This window comes from Amphiura filiformis, chromosome 10 (genome assembly GCF_039555335.1).
Source record: "Amphiura filiformis chromosome 10, Afil_fr2py, whole genome shotgun sequence".
Classification (NCBI taxonomy): Eukaryota; Metazoa; Echinodermata; class Ophiuroidea; order Amphilepidida; family Amphiuridae; genus Amphiura; species Amphiura filiformis.
Window position 1 is genome coordinate 54,126,780 of NC_092637.1, and position 19,753 is coordinate 54,146,532.

Here is a 19,753-nt window from a genome sequence, read left to right on the forward strand (position 1 = left end):
TAAAACAAGAAAAGTCTGGCACCTAAATCATATAGTTTCACCTGATATTAGTGGCATTTAACTATGAGAGTTCTGACTATGAGAAAATTCCACCCGAAATTAGACATTTTCCCATTGAAACCCGTGTAATACATAATTAGTGGTATTTAACCTGTAGAGTATTTTGAAATGATATAATAATCCATAATAATAAACAAAATGTGGTTTTAGGCGACGAAAAAACACACTGTTTTACGGGCAGGCAGACCTTTCAAGTAGGGTCGGTCGGTCGGGCCCTTTTTTCTGGAGGCTAATAAAATTACTCTAAAATTTCATCAACATCGGGTTTTTTTTGCAAACATATTTTCTAAACATTTTCATCCAAAATGAATAAATTTAGGCCCCAAACGGTTGATTTTTAACAAATCTCCAAAATGCAATTGTTGTCTTTGTGAGAATCCTGGGGGGGGGGGGGGGGGTGCAAGTATTTTACATATTCAGTAACGATACCCAAGTTTAATAAGATTGAAATAAAAATAAAATAAATTAAATTAGAATAATTATTTAACTTGAACACTACTTAGATTTAATTGCTTACCGGAAGCGCTTTCACAGTACTAACTGTACCCGGTAAGCGATCATTCAGTATTGGTAAAGTTAACAAATTCTTCTAATTTAGTAATATACCACTACGTATATTCAATTATACATGTATGAAATAAATTGATTTTTTTTTTTTTATCTCCCATGCAGGAAGGTGTGAATCAAGACAAGTTTGTTTCTTCGGCGGGATTCTCTAAGCTGAATGCAGTCGTAAAATACAAATACAGTTCCATCAATGGCCTAGCTGTGAATATCCCTGACTTCCTTGTTGACAGGGTAAGAGCAAAACGATGCAGGAACTTTAACCTCGATCTACTCACCTAAATCTTTATTACATAATGAATACGGAGAAAATCGCAAATATGTAGGGCACTAGATCGGGAAATTGGTTACTGCAGTGCGTGCGCAGAAACCTGAATCTCGATCCACTCCCCTGTATCCCTATCACATAATGAATACGGAGTAAATCGCAAATAAGTAGGGCACTAGATCGGGAAATTGGTTACTGCAGTGCGTGCGCAGGAACCTGAATCTCGATCTACTCCCCTAAACCTTTATCATGTAATGAATACGGAATAAATCACAAATATGTAGGGTACTAGATCAGGAAATTGGTTATTGCAGTGCGTGCGCAGGAAACTGAATCTCGATCTACTCACCTATATCTTTATCATGTAATGAATACATAGTAAATCGCAAATATGTAGTGTACTAGATCAGGAAATTGGTTATTGCAGTGCATGCCCAGGAACCTGAATCTCGATCTACTCACCTATATCTTTATCATGTAATGAATACATAGTAAATCGCAAATATGTAGGGCACTAGATCGGGAAATTGGTTACTGCAGTGCGTGCGCAGAAACCTGAATCTCGATCCACTCACCCTATATCTTTACCAAGTAATGAATACGGAATAAATCGCAACTATGTGTTGCACTAGATCGGGAAATTGGTTATTGCAGTGCGTGCGCAGGAACCTGAATCTCGATCTACTCACCTATATCTTTATCATGTAATGAATACGGAATAAATCGCATATATGTAGTGTACTAGATCAGGAAATTGGTTATTGTAGTGCGTGCACAGGAACCTGAATCTCGATCTACTCCCCTAAATCTTTATCATGTAATAGATACGTTGTAAATCGCAAATATGTAGTGCACTAGATCGGGAAATTGGTTATTGCAGTGCGTGCGCAGGAAACTGAATCTCGATTTACTCACCTAAATCTTTATCATATAATGAGTACGGAATAAATCGCATATATGTAGTACACTAGAGCGGGAAATTGGTTGCAGTGCTTCCGCAGGTTGAATAGATACTTGGATTTCTGGGCAAAAATTATGTTATAACGTCAAATTAATGTCAGATTCGGATTTCTTGGGGTCGATTTACCCGAAAAAGTGTCTTTGTAAACGATTTTAGGTACTCTGGTTCAAAACTTATTTTTTTCAAGATGGCGCCGACCGGCCGCCATCTTGGATTTCTGGGTAAAAATGAGGTCGTAATGTCAAAGTAATGTCTGATTCGAAATCCTTGTGGTCGACTTATGCAAAAAAGTGTCTTTGTACACGATTTTAGGTCCTCTGGTTCAAAACGAAATTATTCAAGATGGTGCCGAATGTCACAACCATAAAAATACACTCTTCCAACGTGAATTGGGGTTGAAGTTGTTGAGCTGCAGCCACGATTTCTAGTAAATGATGTTGTTATGTCAGTGATTAGTTGTGACTTTCAAGGAGATATTCTATTATGTAATCATTTCTACCTCGAATACCCCCATTGTTTAAAACTACCTATCATAAGAACATCGCCCATGGTTCCAACTCTATTCAGTCACTTTTGTAACAGTTTAGACAAAAGTGGCCCAAGCGATTTTAAGACTAGGTTACATAATTGGCCATATCTTCACTTTTATACCGTCGATTTTATTGAAACAAAGCTTAGCTGGTGGCTAGAAATTATCTTAATAGAAATATAAATATCAAACCACAACATAAGCGACATACTTGTGTCATTCTATTTTCAAAATTGTACAAATGTTATTGTTACACCCTGTATAACTAGATTGCCCCGCAAATCTACAAAGAACCACAAACCGCGAAATGTGGATATTAAACAAGCTTACATAATCATTTATTTGCCAGTAAAAATCATCAACCGATAGAGGGCAGAACTTGAAGAATGAGGGAAATTTAAACGACAAACTGCGAAAGAACTCCAACAACCGCCGGTCAATAGGGATATCTAACTAGAATTGCCCACAGGGCTACAAAGAACCACAAACCGTGAAATTGGGATATCCAACAAATTAAAACCACAAACCGCGAAAGACCGACAACAACCACCGCTCAATAGGGATATCCAGCTGAATTGCCCGCAGGGCTACAAGAACCAGACACCGCGAAGTATTGTTATCACTATAAACCACAATGGCCTCATCCCAATGCCATAGTTCAATAATATCAATTTAACAATCATAGAGCAAAATTTGACCTAAAGTTTCAGAGTATGAGTTTGTGTACCCAAATTTTCAAAGGTCATTCAATGAATGTGCAACAGTATTGGGGTTAAAGAAATGTGCTCTGATAGATGAGCATGTTGTGGATCCCAATGTATAGCCCGCCAAGGTTGGTGTGCTAGTGAAGAGAACCAGCAAAATTTTGTTTTCCTAAAATATATATATATCTATTTTATTTTAACATGCAAAATCACCACAATGATTCTGTTGTCTGCACACTCCAGTTTTTTGGTGTTTCTACTTTTGTCATGACAATTTCATCTTATTTTTGGCAATATTTTCACTTTTGTTTCAATTTTGTTCATAAATGACTAAATAGAAACAACAAAAACTGAGATCAAGTAATACATTGCTAGGTTGCTGTGGCAACCCAGCACAAAAAGCTAAGTGCCATGCTGCGCTATACGGCCAACGCGTAACGCTATGCGCTAAATTGGTATTCACATAACATAGCAATGCACGCGGGTGTATGAGACAGACTTTTTTTGCCTTATACAAACTTATTAATATGCATAAGCTAGTACCTCATCAACAATGATATTTAACTTTTACTTTGACTCTACAGCTGCTTGCCCTTGATGGTGTCGAGTATGTTGAAGAAGATGGTATTGCCTACACTCAGGCAGTCACCTCTTGGGGTCTTGACCGTATTGATCAACGAACCGGTCGAGATAACTTCTATAATCCACCACGTAAGTAACAAAAAATAATAACATTATCAAAGGCAAAGAAACATGAGAGGATAAACTAATTTAAAAGTTTAAACAAACTCATTGCCAGTCTACAAAGTTTCAATTTCGCATCCAAAAAACACTCCCCAATAATAATGGTTCCCCCAATTCGCCGTGGAAAAGAGGCAATCTATTCACCTCATCTCCTCTATACTATGTCACATTTTAGCAAAGCAATGGGATTTTATGACATGTACGACTTTGCTTCTCTCTAGTGACATTGAATCGCTTCATGAGATGACCATAAACTTGACATTTTGATGCATTTTCCAATGCTTCCTTTGTCATTTTGGAACGTCAGTCTTTCCATCCGCAAAAAAAATCGCCGTGAGGGAATTCCACAATTGGCCGACTTAGAATAGATTTCCCATCTACACCATATAAGGCATGCTGACCTTAATCAAGACTTTACAAAAAGTAATGCAGCCGTTACAAGAATACACCTATAGACGAATCCAAGTAGCCAAGTCATGGTCAGGATTTGGTCGGACATCTTTGGGTAGCCGTTTGCACCAACCTGGTGTTTTGAGCGCCCCATTGTGCAAATAAAAGCACTCATCACCTGTGTATGTCTGCAATCATAGATTGAATACAATACCGCTTTTTTCAAAGATACTTATCGTACAGGTGTGAGTGATCAGAATGATATGGTTCAATGCATAGATACCGCGTGTAGTTAATCCGATTATTATGTCACTTCAACAGCTTACAGACCATGTAAGCTCATGTAAAAGATGTGTGTTTTGCCGAAGGGAACTGTAGGGCCTATTGTGTTGTAAACCAATCATCCTTTTGTCTACCTGTGTTTTCGCGGAAGGTATAAAACGGGTGATGGAATGCAGTTTAAAATTTCCGCCAAGGGCGAATCATTTCACATTTTGGGTGCATTGTAGCCGACGGCTACCCAACTAAAGGCTGCTAGTCAGGTGTAGGAGTGCGTGGATTTGGATTCGTCTATAGCTTCAGAACTATTAAATCACGAACTCTCAATCGACGATTATACTAATTCCAACGTACATTGTTTCTTTCATAACGTCCATAGGTAGCGGCTCCGGAGTAACTGTATACATCATTGATACTGGTCTCCGTCATTCCCACAACGACTTCGGTGGTCGTGCATCTTACCACTGGGATTATCAATCAGGTGTAAGTATTGACAGTAAAACAGCGAGCAAAATCCCGCGCGAGTTTTGTGATTATAGCACAGTCATAATGTATGATTTTAGGTCAAATTTTAATTTGGTTATTCTTTGCCAAAAATATTACGTAATATTAATAACAACTGTCAAGGAGGTTTTCTGATCATTTTAAACCGAGATAATGAGGTAAATTGAAAAAACAACAACAACAAAAAACAAAACAAAACAAAAACAAAAAAACAAAAAATCTATGCATTCAAATTCACATTGATTGGGCTAAAATAGTACAGGCCTAACAAAATTTGTGTGAACAATACGTGTAGTTGTCACTGGAAGTAGAAGCATTGAATAAGTCGCAGATACACATTAAGCAGTGAACTTCGGGTATATATATAAATGCGCTTTTATAAATGCGCACGTGACATCTACAAATCGCCATACCGTCCTCAACGATGTAAGGTACCCGGATGTACACAAACTCCACACGCAAAAGAAAAGGCGAAAATGACAGGTTGCAAGGAAAATTGCTCTTGCAAAATAGTGGCATTTATTGCAAAGGGCAAAATAATTTGACCCGAAACATAAACTCTTTATTTGGGTTTTCCATTACGGAAAAAAACCCGGAAAAGCTAGATATAGCAGATTTAAAAACTTATATTTCAATATTTCCGTGCTAATGGGCCTGGCAATCGGCCATATTGATGACGTAGCTGGCGATGATGTTATTTGATAATTTTTGCACGTGATAATAGGGAACTTAGGGGGGCTGTCATTTTCTACGGAAGGAATGTGTATGAATTATTTATTTGGGAGTCAAGGGAAATATCCCCCCGTAGTGCCGCCACTGAACATAACCCTGACCCTCTCGAACTAGTAGGCCAGATGTCCCCGCCCGACCCCCAACCCTTACTTACTCATTCGCTCGCTCACATTAAATTAAGTATCAAAATGGACAAAAAACACCTTCGGTAATCGGTACACCCTTTGACGTACAATTTAGAGTATGAACACGTAGATGACTGTACATGATCTAATCATCCCGGCTGGAAGATGTTGAGGAAGATCTATACTATACATCACGTTTATACGTTTTATGACAATTTGACGTACAATTCATATATGTGATGCATGGTTTATTCGGCCAGTATGGCAAGTTAGATCGTCATACACATTTATTGTCGTGGTATTATATATTGTAATTGTATACGTCAATTTTGTTCAGTTTGGTTCAAACGGCTTATAACGTTTTACTTTACACGGAAGGGGGGGGGGGCAAAAAACAATTAATTTATGATTGTAAAGTGGAGAGGGTGGGTTTTGCCTGGCCGAAAGGGGCAACAAATAATATTTATAAAATAATAAGTAAGTACATAAGTAAAAATAATAAATAAAACGAAATGATTTATCCATGATTTATCCTTGCAAACTAGCATTGAACCTCCAGCCAATGTTCCTTGCCAGTGCTTGCCACGAAACAAGGACATTACTATAAGAGGCCGGTCGAGTGCAGATCCGTCGGAACACCGTCGAAATAAATGCTAACCTCATTGTGACATCATCCAAGCAGCAAAGTTCATTTCCCATTGAAAAAGCGTTATCCGACGGATCTGCAGTCGACTATTCTGATAAAATAAGATGTGAACAAGATGTGAACAAGTCAGGCAATTAATTAATCAGAAATAATTGAAAATCGTTTGTACTTTCAAACTTATTACAGAACGGAGGCGAAGATTGCAACGGACACGGAACTCACTGCGGTGGTACTACCAGTGGAACAACCTATGGTGTTGCAGCCGGTACTATGGTGAAAAGTGTCCGTGTGCTCAGCTGTTTTGGATCTGGTTCCTGGACTAATGTTATTGCTGGTATGTATTCTCATCCTTATACACGGCTAAGGCCCTTCCAATAGGTAGCGTCGGTCGATCGGACTTTAAAAAAATAATTTTGAGGACAAACAGCTTTTTCTCTTTTACCTTAGCCAAGTCATGTTTAGGAGACTAGGAGGATGGGGAGTACAAAATTGAAAAAGTACCGACAGCATGACCGACTTTAAGTGCAGACACGTTTTTAGAAAAAGGTTGCCTCCGAATAATTTCAACCGGTTCGGAAAACTCGCAAGCCAACAAACAATAATATACACCACTTTTGCAAGCCATTCCTAGTATAGAAACCTCAGGAGGGTAAAAAGTATAAATGTGGCAGGGCAATATCGAATCACTTGGTCTCAAGCATTGTTCATATTCGGCCATTTAAAGCCATATTATAACATTTGCTGAGGAGGACGCCCTGAATATTTTTCAAAATTCTGTTTTGTACACGATTGTTATATGTACATTAGTAAACTAACATACCCTGCAAAAATCAAGACTTGAGGTGCTGTAGTTTTGTCAAAATCCGAGATTTCGAATAAAACGCAGGAACCGTCGTTTTATTATTACGATGGAAATATAGTAGTCGAACGTACGCGTACACGATGTGCATTACACAGTACGTACATGACGTGCTGGCAGTGGTGACATATCAAAAGAACCGACATGACTCAGTTCGAATGGGTGACTCGCATTGGCGACATATGCGCTGGTATTAAATAGCGATTTTCTTTGTACTGCCTCGTCTGTTTCGGCCCAAATTAAAAGAGGAAATGTCTGACAATGAAAACATTTTATACCAAAAAAAATACAATTCTATTTCTTATGGAGATATTATAATATGGCTTTAATAATTACGACCCATGGTCCTTATTTGTTAAGGTTTCCACCGGCTAGTCTGTGGCTAATCTAAGACCACCATTGGCCATGCCATTTAAACTCCACCCTAGCTAAATCAGGAAAAAGTGTTTTATGGTGATGATGCTCAGATATCTCAAGGTCACCGTCATATGATCTAGATTAATATAGAATGGTTTGTAACCTGTAGCTATATTTAGTAAGAGGGAATTGCGGACAATTTTAAACAAATTAATGTTTTTTACCTTCCGGTACTGCAACACGCGAAGTGCCAATATGACCTAACCGTTCTAAACCTTTAACATTTTCCCAATGAACTCTCATCCTCCTGCATTATGGCGCATCCCAGCAAACACAAAACGTTTTTGAAATTATTCGCAAAAGGTTAGAAATGGTTGCCAGAAAACGTTTGAAAATGTCGGGTTATATAATGGGTATAAAAAGGGTATAAAACGTTTTCACAACATTCGAAAACATTTTTGAAAACTTTTACAAAATATTTTAACAAAATGTTATTTAAAGGGTTGACAAAATATTTTGCAAAAAATGTTTGCAAAATCTATTTTATAATAACATTTTAAATGTTGTTGTAGTGTGTTTTCATGCAAAACGTTTTAAAACGTTTTCATGACCTTTCTAAATCCCGCCAATTAATGTTATTAAAATGTTTTTACCAAAACCGAAACCCACATAACCCGTTTAAAACATTCTTAAAACGGTTTGTGTTTGCTGGGTTATTATTGTCTACTCTCTATTCCAGAAAGGATTAGGAGTTAGCTATATTTCATTTTGGCAAAACAGGACAATATTATTTAATCCAAAAAACTAGTGCTGTATTTATTTTGGAATAGGGAGTAGACTGGGATATATGGATATATATTATGGAATCGTGACGTGATTTCATCAGCTGCAGTGGTAAATGCCGCCAATCTCAGTGCTTCCCACTTTTGAAATGTCACAACTGTAGGGCTAATAGCCCAATTGCAATATTCCCTAATTTAGAACACGTGGCCTATTCGATATTAACATTCACATGTCCGATCATCATTATATTTCTATTAACTCCCAACATTATAGGAGTTGACTCAGTCGCCGATGCTAGTGGAATGAGAGTTGGATCCATGTCTCTCGGTGGAGGTGCAACACAGTCTCTTGATGATGCCGTTGCGGCTGCTGTATCCGCAGGAGCTGTTATGTCAGTAGCAGGTGGAAACTCCAACGCCAATGCTTGCAACTACTCACCAGCACGTGAACCATCGGTGAGGGCTCGCTTTTTTTCTCTTTTCCCCGGACGTTTATTTATTTTTTTAATCAAAACATCTTAAAAGTAAAAAGTAAATGCTGAATGTAAATATAGGTGGTGCATTAGGCCCGGGAAAAATTCCCCTTAGAAATTGTCCATATGGGTAACGGTTCGGCAGCTGGAGCCACACCCCTCGTTCACAGCCCATCTGGATTTGTTGTCTAATAACATTATCAATAAGCGTAGTAAGCATTTTGTGCATTTGTTTTAAATTTCAAAGATACAATTGAATTGGGTATTTGGAATTCAATCAAATACCGGAACTTAGTTCTTGCAACTTTGCGACGTTGCGTCTGGAACCATCAGACTTCATCAGGCAACTGACCCACGTGATAGACGGCTAGGTATCGTCCCGATGGCCCGGTCCAATGCATGAGATAAGTTAAAGCGGAGTCCCCCTTTTCGTGGTCAGTGATGGTGACCCAAAACACACATATTGTACACGTAACACATTGTGTCAATACGGTCGTATTGGCACGGTAGATGCCGTGCTGGGATGGATATTCTGTATTACAGCATACATATGGTCACGGTGTATCCCGTTGTCAAAATACCACGTACTTTAGTACAGTAATAGCGCCCTCTTTTGGTCATAATTCACTTTAATATGTATTTTCAGCGTAGTGACCATACGTATGCTGTAATACAGAATTTCCATCCCAGCACGGCATCTACCATGCCAATACGGCCGTATTGACACAATGTATTACGTGTACATATGTGTGTATCGGGTGTGATGGTTGCTTAATGCGCTGACAAATGGCTTCTTTTGTGCCTCTGCTATGCTATTGTTCCTCCTGATCCAGAATAACGAGTTCCTTTTAATTGAGTGTCCAGTATCCTTTAAATGGAAGTAAACAGCGGAGTTTTGCGTTTCGTTGGTGCTTGGTCACCTATGTTGACCAATACGGTTTTTAACGCCTTACTGTTTGGTTTCACATTCACAAGTTTCCCGCGAAATTCCGTAGGATTTGAAGTGGTTCTTCACGCGTTCCGAGATTCTCGAAATATATGATATAGTAACACGGGTTCTGTTGGTTTGACCACTCGCGCCTCCGGTCCTTGGCTCCTTACTCTTGATGGCTTTGAGAAAGGCCCAGTTTGGATAACCACATTTATTAATTACGTGACAATCACGTGACTAGCCCAGCGGGTCAGTTGCCTGATGAAGTCTGGTGTTCAGACGCAACGTCGCAAAGTTGCAAAAAGCAAGTTCCAGTATTTGATTTAATTCCAAAACTCTGTTTGAAACTACTGGATGACTAAGAACAGTATTTGATTTAATTCCAAAACTCTGTTTGAAACAACTGGATGACTAAGAACAGTATTTGATTTAATTCCAAAACTCTGTTTGAAACTACTGGATGACTAAGAACAGTATTTGATTTAATTCCAAAACTCTGTTTGAAACTACTGGATGACTAAGAACAGTATTTGATTTAATTCCAAAACTCTGTTTGAAACAACTGGATGACTAAGATCATATTCTCTCATTTATACAATTGAATGCCTTTTACGACTTCGTTTCAAAAAATATTATGCTGTCATAATTATATTTGTCTTTGTTATTTTAAAGGTTATAGTTAAAATAAAGTTTAACGTTTCCCGCCAAATGGCACCTAAATACGATCCTGCGTGCACCCTTAAACCGTGTTTCTGCCGTATGCTGCAAAATGGCTGGTCCTGAGTTAGAATTGCACCACGTATTATTTTTTGCAGTATATTTTCCTTGTTTTAACTTTTTAGATTATATTTAACATATAACAAATAGGTATTATATAAAATTGTGTACTCTTTTTATCATCATATCGTCGGTCGCATCACATACTGGTCTATCTTGAAAAACACGCATTTCGAGAAAATCGCAATTGAAAATCTTCGTATGAATTTAACCTTTCTATAATTTAATTAGACTATGGATTTTCATGAAAGTGGTTTTAAATTAAAGCATATACTTAACAGATTTATTTAAGTGGAATCTTTAATTATATTTACGTATGCAATATTGCTTAAAACTACACTAAAGTTGTAGTTCTGTATGTGAAATAGTTAATTTCCCGATATCGTATTTAAAGTGCGTTTCATACTGGTCTATCTTGGGGGCTATCTCGATTTCGCGAACAATCATGACAAAGACGTGACTTTAGACGCATCACATACTGGTCTATCTCGAGATAGACCAGTATGTAATGCACTTTCAATACGATATCGGGAAATTAACGATTTCACATACAGAACTACAACTTAAAGTGTAGTTTTAAGCAATATTACATTCGTAAATATAATTAAAGATTCCACTTAAATAAATCTGTTAAGTATATGCTTTAATTTAAAACCACTTTCATGAAAATCCATAGTCTATTAAATTATAGAAAGGTAAACTTAATACGAATATTTTCAATTGCGATTTTCTAGAAATGCGTGTTTTTTCGAGATAGATCAGTATGTGAAAATACGTATTTTGAAAACATCATAGATAGTTTAAATTTAACATTTGTAACTAATTATCTAGGAAAAATTGAGGTCTGTAATTTGTTGTATTGGAAGAGCTCCGTAAAAAAGAACTATATACCAATTTTCTCAAAAAAGTCAAAAATTCAAGATAGACCAGTATGTGATGCACCCGACGATATAGTTCATCGATTATTATTACTCAAAATAGTGGTGCCATATTGTTTCAATTTATAATCTGAGACTGAATCAACTGACGTCATCTGCCAATCTAACTTAGAAATGATTTTTTGTTCGATATGTCGTGATGATTGTAATTTCTGAAGCGGTAAAACAGCGTGCCCCAACTATGGTTAGGCTTTTGCACCTTCTCAAAAGTTAACTTTTATTTATTTACCATGTTTACTTCAACTTTACGAACCAATCACGGGCTGTGGGGAGTTGACTGTCAGATATTGTTTATCTCTGGCTCGGTTCATATATTTTCTTGCCATGTGGATGGCACTTAGAATGTTCCGTATCAAACATCCTTTTAGTAGGCCTACTCATAATCTCTCTTTTTATATTATTCAGGCTATTACTGTAGGAGCTACTGATAGTAATGATGCACGAGCATCATTCTCCAACTACGGTCTTGCACAGATATCTTCGCCCCTGGAGTCAGCATCACTAGTGCATGGCATACCAGTGACACGGCCAGCAATACGATCAGCGGAACTTCAATGGCTTGCCCACACGTCTCAGGTAAAATCCCTATTTATTTCATTCATTTATACTTTATTACTGACTTATTTGTGACGTGTCATGTCAAAAGGAGACACTTTTGGGCAGGATCGTAAATGGAGAAATAACAAAAAAACTGCCCGGGGTCGAACTTTTCACAATTTGGGTTTGTTGCGAATTTGTGGTGTTTTAAATGTTTAAAATATTGTCTGAAAGTTTCAGACCGGAATATAACCGGCATCTTGTATTTTTGAAGACATTTTTCAAGGTAATTCCTACTCTCAACATTGTCAATAATATTTTTAAAGACCGATATCTCAATTTCCAATTTTATAATACCATAACTTACGATTTCAATATCTTTGCTCAGGAATGTCAGATTTCATTGGGTAAAACGACGTTGTGGAGCAAAATATCTCTTTATTTAAGATATGAAAAAACCTCAAAATTTATAACCTGCCCAAAAGTGTCTCCTTTTGACATGACACGTCACATTTATCTATTTATTTGTGTTTTTATGTTTGGGTGTTTTGTGTGTTCAAGGGTGGATGGGGGGGGGGCAGTTAAACAAATTATTTGAATACGGATTCGTTTGAGATTGATTTCATTTTCATTTTTAGTGTGATCAGCTGAAACTACCGTTAGCTCTGATTGAAGTCCTAAGAAAATGAAAAATAAAACATGATTCTGGTCCCGCTAGGAGCCCCGGATATTTGAAAACCATCAGGGCAGACACCTCCTATGTATGAACAAACAAATTGTTGTTTTAGCATCCGTGTTGGACACCCATACACTAACAATAATTACAATATTAGTGGGAAATCGTCAACGAATGGCTTCAATTAGACTTTCATTCATGGGCCAATAATTTTAGGTTGATAAACTTTTTACCCCGGAACTTTACTATATATATGCAAAACCACATACTTTGGAAAAGCATGTAAATTTACATATGCAATATTATATATTTGCAACAGTATGTGGTTTTTCACACAACGCGGGGCTTAATTGCCGTTCTATAATATCCTGACAGTATTCATAATAAGTAATTATAATAATGTTAACTTTCAACATTTCAATAATCACAGGAGCAGCCGCCCTACTCCTTCAAAGAGGTGTATCGGCCGGTAGTGTTCCTTCTACCATGGTAAATGAGGCCACTCCAAACGTAGTTGGCAACCCAGGAAGTGGCAGTCCAAATGAATTTCTTTACGTCCAATAAAAACAAATAGTAAGTCGATTTTTATGTATTTACCTGTACTCTATATTAGAAATCGCACAGCAAAAGTTTTACTTTCATTTGTTGTTATTCATCATCACACAACCACTACTAGGTCCATCACCACCGTCATCATTAACACTCACCACCACCACCACCACCACCACCACCACCACCACCACTCAGGTTCATCACCACCACCAACAAACACCACCACCACCACCACCACCACCGCCACCTCCTGCTTTCAAAACAGGTGATTAGTGATTAACTTCTCTTACCAAATTGAATTTGGGGAGCTGCACACATTATCTAAGTGCGGATAGGTTTGCTCCGGGCTCGGTTACATCCGGCCTAGTAAATGCGATCTGATTGTGATGATTCACCAGTGGCAACGAAATCACAGCCATTTGAATCCTCTGAAAAAATGCGCTATATAAATCCATAGATTTATTATTTATTTTATTTAACACTCACCAGCACCACACAGGTCAATCACCACCGCTAATACTAATTATTCTTTGCTTATTCTCATTTATTTTCAGATTTGCGCGTGAGAAACAGACAACGATAAAATATTGCAACAACCTAAAAACAACTTCAAATCTTTTCTGATTGTTAATGATTCAAAGCCATAATTATTTTACACGATAAAGGAGCGCTATTAATAACGCTTTGTGTTTACCGTAATATCCCTAAATTCACCTGTTACATCTTACCAATTTTATTGTCATTCCGAAAAGCTGCAAATAATTACGTAATATCGTTTAAAGATCAATACGTTTTACTATGACCACAATGCACCTCGGCAGGAAATGCGACGGTCTCCACAAGACGATACCCATAGAACTTGATAAGTACGACAGATCACAAAATCGAAGAATGAAAACCAACATGTCTGCCATAATTATTGACACTTAAGGATCTAAAACATGCTCATCTATGAGGACACAGTTCTTTAACCTCAACATATTTGGTCTTTATTGTGTCGGGGTACAAAACTCATACTCTGAGGTCAAATTTTATCTATGATAAGTGAATGGAGGTAAATGAACTATGCCACTGATATAATGAGACTATTTTGGCTCGTAGTGTATTGATAATTTCTGTCAGGGGGCGTGGTCGATTTCCTGCCGCGGCAAGTAGTTATATAGATGTTGAGTCACTGACATCATTTTCCAGCGAGTTAGGAAGACCATGAATCTGATATTATGATCGAAATAAATTAAAACACATTGAAATCTAGATATAGTCTGTTTCCATCGATTTATTTCAAGGTTCAAAGTTATTTTAACTCTCTCCATGCCGGTGTCAGCTGCAGACGATAAATTCCCATGTCCATATTTGGAATCAGCATGAAACATGCATTAAAATGAGTACAAACAAGAGTGGTATTAACCCTTTGCACGGATCCGCCATCTTGTTACCAAAACGAGGTCCTCCTTGCAAACGCTTACGCAAAAAGTGCATTTTTGTTTCTCGCACTTTTCTAGCAATTCGCTAGAAGGCTTTTGCAAAGCGTGCGCGGCAATTAAAACACGCGTTTGACAGGCGTACGCACACACAACACGCACTTTGCGGGTTGAATCTGGTCGACGCCGGTGCGCAAACATGTATTGGCCCAATTCCGGGGTCCAGTATTTGCACAGTTAAGGTGGTACTACACCCCCTGATAAATTGTGTGAATAATTTTGCATTTTCCTCAAAAAATAACTACACACTGGTAACAAAAGTTATGTATTTTATAGAGGCAAGGAAATTTCAGTGATTCAAGACAAGTGGTTCAATATAATCTTAAGAAATGAGGTACATTCTAGCGGTACCTCTTTTCTTATCATAAATAACGTACGTCTTGTCTTGAGTCACTGGATTCCTTGCTCCTATACATAACTGTTGTTACCAATGTGTTATCATTTTTTGAGAAAAATGCAAAAATAGTCACAAATTTATCAAGGGGTGTAGTACCACCTTAAGGACTACTTTTCGATGGATTGTCAAGAACTGGCCACTTTGACTATTGATTAAATATATACCCTTCTATAATCAAGAGATTGTCATGGTGGGTACAACTAAATAATCCCCTGTGTGTCTTAACCATCTCCAAACAGAATCTTTTCAAGGTTATCACCCTGACTTATTGTATCAGCCACAGAAAGAAATACCTGTGGCAGTTATTGACTCCTTGTTGATTTGAAGAAGACTAGAAAAATAATCAAGAACTGCTACGTTTATTGACATCTCTGCTGCATGGGATATTTGTGGAGGGATCAAACCATAAAAACAAATAAGTACAGTTAATTGTTTTTAAGTTTTTGTCAATGAAAGTGAAGGTTCGGCCATTCATTAAATATAGCTACTCCAAGTGGTATAATTGATGGTACAGTTCTACCATCGATCAAAAACACATCCATTTGTTGGAAACACTGAAGGTATAAACAGAAATACATGACCAGACCAGAATAAACAGCCCCAGGACTCCGAAAGACAAGACCCATGACCCAGCAACCATCGCCCAAAGGTTCGCCCGTGGGTCATCCAAATCACCATGGGTAAAAAGCAAGCACACTCTAGGCCAATCCGTCTATTCGAATACCATAGGTTCTAGCTAAGGAATCAGTATCGCGCCCTCGTAAACAAACAGAAACACGAACGTCAAGTCAGCAAAAGTCACATTTTCAATGAAACGATTATTTAACAGAAAACTATGATGGCAAAATAGATGTATTGCACAAAAACTTCGGCACCACGTGTAATTTGGTCCTATACAGGGTAGCCCAAAATGAACAGAACCCTCATTTTGCCCTCTTTTTACCTATTTCTGAAAATTTGATCAAATATATTTTGAAATGTAAAGAAACCTTTAATCGTTAGCTTTAATAAAGCAAAACAATTATATCAATCGGTTCATTACTTTTGAAGATATTTTCTTTTGAAGAATTATACCCGTTTTTCACTCTGTCCACGGATAGCAAATAGAGTGGTTGGGTTAAGTGGAGTGGCCTGCAAGATCACCAGACCTTACACCACTTGATTTCTTCCTTTGAGGCAAAACCCAAAGCGACGTCTATGAGCGTGGATCACCAGCTAGCCTCCGAGATCCAAATGTATTACTGCTGCACTCGCAAGTATCCGGCACACAAGGATGACACGCAACGAAATTGATGCAATGAGAACCAGGGTTGAAACATGTTTTCGCCAAGGAGGCAACCGGGAAGAGGGCAGAGCAAACAGTCCTTTTTCAGGGCTACCTTTTTATCCCAAGAAGAGAAATGACTTATGCTGTAAATGTAAAAAAAAGCAGAAGTAAAGTAAGTAAGAGACATAATAAAACAAAAAGGCATAAATAACCAAGATAACAAGTCCAACCCCACATTCATTTTACCCACAAATTAATGACACTTAACAAAACCAAATCCATAGTTATCATTGATAAATGTTTGTTATTCATGCATGGTACGTGTACTACATTTCAATCCTGAATAAGGCAAACCTCCTCAGCTCTGTGAGCATAGTAAAAAATGTCCACATTTCTTAAAAAAGAGCATATCTTCAAAAGTTGTGAGCCGATTGAATTTTTTTTCGGTTTATTAAAGGGCATATTTATTGCTCGGACAACATCATATCATTGGCAAGCTAATATTATGAGGACAATGAAAATGACTCATTTTTTGAGAAAATAAGTCGTTTAAAATTGATATTCCGCAAAAACCAACTGTAAACTGTTCGAGTTCCTTCGAACGAGACAGATTTGACATAGAAAAAACTGTGATGTCATGAAATGAAGTGTGCCAGGTTTGCGAGAATGGACTGTCAACACTCTCAATGCACAGAACGTATACTGTTTTTGTTATCAGAAAAAACTCTGAATCAAGTATTACAAAAAATAATGGTTTATACACATATTGCTAATATATTACAACTCATATGTATATCAACATGATGAGAAATATTTCGACTAAAAATATTTTAGATCAATATGTTACCGTAAGAGCATAGAATTAAGCGTGACACATCAATATTGTATTTATTATGCAAATAAAACAATTTCAATGGGACAGGTGCTAACCTTTTGTTGTCCATTTCCCAATTTATCGTGATGAAGGTCGCGCATTTATACATATGAATGAACATGTACTACTCGTTAACAAATAGTGTCCTCTTCATTTACTTACGTTTTGAACGGGGGGGGGGGGGGCCCCCCACGACCCAGCCTTTTACCAACACAATTTCTCTCTTTTCAGGAGAAATACGAATAAAAAATTGCAACGAGTATCAACTTGTAATGTAATAATCATTCTCTTCGAATGGAGTTAAACTTGTTTTGCAATAGATATGCCCTTTAAAGCTAAAGATTAAAGGTTTTTTAATTAGTAAAATATATTTGATCAACTTGTTTGAAATAGGAGAAAAACAGGGCGCAATGAGGGTTCTTTTTTGGGGGAGGGGGCACCTTGTAGCACTATCGGAGCCCAACCAAGCACAGATGATTTTTTTTTATCATACCCTGGTGATATAGTAAATTGTATTGACTTCCGTTTAAAAATTCCAAAGCACTCGAATATGAAAGTACCTGTACATCGCTGCATAAATTACTGCAAACTACAAGTGCCAGAGTCCGACACTATCGGGTCAATCGGCGGTGTATAATATTTGTCGAAAAAAGGATCAATTTGGGTTTCAAGAAAATAGGGGTCATTCAGTGTGGAAACACTAATAATTGGGTGTCACTGAACGTGGAAAATAATTTTATAAATAGCTTATTTAAACATGTAAGTGTGTTGCTGTCTTAAAAAAGCTAAAATTAATACAAAAATTTTAAATTTATTCAAAATGCGCGCGAAGTGCACCAAAATTTGCATATTGATTTGGTGTCAATTTCTAAAAAAAACCCGGGGGGTTATTAGGTATAAGCTGACGAAAAAAGGGGGTAATTGAGAATAGAGTTTGCCTCAAAAAGGGGGTCTATCGACAGACACATGACGCGTACCAATATGAGGGAGTTTTCCTAGTAAAACTCGAGCAAGCACGCGATCGTAGCAAAAACTGCAAATTGACATAATTATAATCTAATCTCTATGTGCCGCTTATCTAGTTTAGATTATTATTACAATTAAGTAAAACAACGCAAATGACGTAGATATTGATAAAAATTGCACAGTAATCGATGGGACTGGACGCACATGTTCAAGTTAAACTCCGGAGGTTGAAATCAACATGAACCCCTAGTGTGAGATGTTGTAAACCACACCCCCACTGTCGAAGATTTTTGAATTCTATCCAAATTTAAAAGTGTCAATTATTCTAGATCCAACCATTTTAATCCATAAAAAGTGGAAAAGATCTGTAGGATTTTGGAATTCAGAAATTCCCCCGAGAACTGCTAAAATTTAGTGCCGCTCCACCAAAACATTTGGGTGAAGCGGTTACTGGGATAATTTGAGCGGTTCTCGAACTACTGAGCCAAATTATTATAAACGTCATATAACGTTATAATTATTTGGTACCGATGTACAGCTACGAATCTCCTCTATTCAGTGATAAGTACAAACATTTTTCAAATCGTCACCCTCATAACCAAAGGGCCTATGTCATTATTACATGTTTCTCATATGCAATTTTGATTTCTGAGTAATAAACCCGTAATCAATCAAATTTCCAGCCGCATTCTTCATGAACTTTTGGAATATATCTCTTTTGATGTATTCCACAAGTTAATGAAGAATGCGGCTGAAAATTCGATTAGTTATGGGTTTATTACCCAGAAAATCAAAATTCCAAATGAGAAACATGTAATAATGAATTAGGCTCTTTGGTTATGCGGTGACGAAATATAGTCATTATGACGTCATAATGTGAGCGCACCCTAGCAAAAGTGAAAAATTCTGGCTTTGTTTTGTTTTTCTAGGAATATGTGATTTCCACCGAATTTTAGATATCAAATGAAATGAACTTTTCAAATTAACAAACAAGTAAAATGTCAATTTCTCTTGGAATCATTTTACAAGAGCGAAAATAAATTTTACTGTAAGTCTATGTAGAAACCTATTTTGGGCCGCATCAACCTCCATCTATTTTGAGCGTGTTTCTACAGGCGCACCGCTAAGTTACCGCTAAATGGATAACGCTATCTTACCGTTATCTTACCGTTTAACCTGCTGTTTCCACAGACAGGTTTTTGCCGTTGGCGTGTTCATACCGTTTAATCTGAATGACAAACATGTTTTAAAAGTGTATTTTGTACGGTAGTATGGCCAGAATATTGCATCGTAGGCCTAGAATTAATGCTAGAATGGATTGTTTAATGGTTGATTATTGCTAAATAATCACTTTTTTTTGTTATATTTTGCAAATCAAGA

The 19,753-nt window shown here is 37.3% G+C and overlaps 1 pseudogene; it reads left to right on the forward strand.

Annotated features, from left to right (window-relative positions):
• Nucleotides 1-726: 726 nt before the first annotated feature.
• Nucleotides 727-13,400, forward strand: LOC140161971 (aqualysin-1-like; annotated as a pseudogene).
• Nucleotides 13,401-19,753: the final 6,353 nt, after the last annotated feature.